The sequence below is a fragment of the Eumetopias jubatus genome, unplaced genomic scaffold, assembly GCF_037043125.1.
Source record: "Eumetopias jubatus isolate StellerSeaLion01/CBP00866 unplaced genomic scaffold, mEumJub1_p1.0 scaffold_7, whole genome shotgun sequence".
Classification (NCBI taxonomy): Eukaryota; Metazoa; Chordata; class Mammalia; order Carnivora; family Otariidae; genus Eumetopias; species Eumetopias jubatus.
In genome coordinates, this window is record NW_028274813.1 from 67044343 (window position 1) to 67045537 (window position 1195).

At 43.6% G+C, this 1195-nt stretch overlaps 1 pseudogene; it reads right to left on the reverse strand.

Annotated features, from left to right (window-relative positions):
- Window positions 1-571: 571 nt before the first annotated feature.
- LOC114217872 (peroxiredoxin-1 pseudogene) lies at window positions 572-973 on the reverse strand (annotated as a pseudogene).
- Window positions 974-1195: the final 222 nt, after the last annotated feature.

A 1195-nucleotide genomic window follows, 5' to 3' on the forward strand; every position in this document is an offset into this window, starting at 1 on the left:
TATCTTTTGTTTTTCATGCTTAAGCCTATAGAAGTTTGTGACTACATGCATTCATCCAAATTTTAATCTGAAGGATGTCAAACAGCCATATAGAATTCATCTGTCTATATTTTTTTTTCTTAGTTCAAGTTTAATAGAAACAACAAAAGATCAAAAGTGATGCCCCACTAAACTATCTATCAGTTGACCTGGCCCATAGCACAGCTCAGGCCATTCTCCCTGGAGGAAGAAAGCTGGCCTCCCCAAGCCCATCAGGAAAGGACTGTCCTGTCTTATACCACAACTGCACTGAGTCTAAAGTTGTGTGTTTTAAGCATGACCACAGTAGTACAAACGAGTTTCTGTTTTCATGGCTGCCCTCTGCAGCCTGGCCCTAAAATGGCCCAGGGCTCACTTCTGCTTGGAGAAATATTCTTTGCTCTTCTGGACATCAGCCTTAATGGTACCACTGCCAGGCTTCCAGCCAGCGGGGCACACTTCCCCATGCTTGTGAGTTAACTGGAAGTCTCAGAGTCTCATCTGGTCCATCGGGAGGTCATTCATAGTGATCTGCTGAAGGATACCTTTATCATCAATGGGTAAAGAGGTCCCTGAACAAGATGTCTTCATCAGCCTCTAAGACTCCATAGTCCTGAGTGGTGGTATGCATGGGGTCTGATACCAAGGGAATGCTTGTGGGTCCCAGTCCTCCTTGTTTCTTGGGTGTGTTTATCCACACTAGGCAACAGATATGAGAATCCACAGAAACACCAATCACTTGGCAGTTGGGTTTCTTAAATTCTTCTGCCTTGTCATTGAAAGCAGTGATCTCTGTGGGGCACACAAAGGTGAAGTGAAGAGAGTAAAAGAAGAACACGATATATTTTCCTTTGTAGTCAGATAGGCTGATGTCTTTGAACTGACCATCTGGCATAACAACCATGGCTTTGAAGTTGGGGGCAGGATGCCCAATTTTGACAGCTCCTGAAGACATCAGCTCTAAGACAGAACACTCCAAAGACCAGTCAGGAGGAAGACACTGTCTATATATTTCTTAATGCTTTGGTACTGTTAGCCATAGTAAAGCCCATTATTTTTTCTAGTTGGCACACAATGCCTTTCCTCTCCTCTTCACAGCCTTGTCAAAACCAGACATCATTCTACACCAGCCATGTGTCCAGTCCCACATGAATACTTGAAATCTTGATATTTTAAA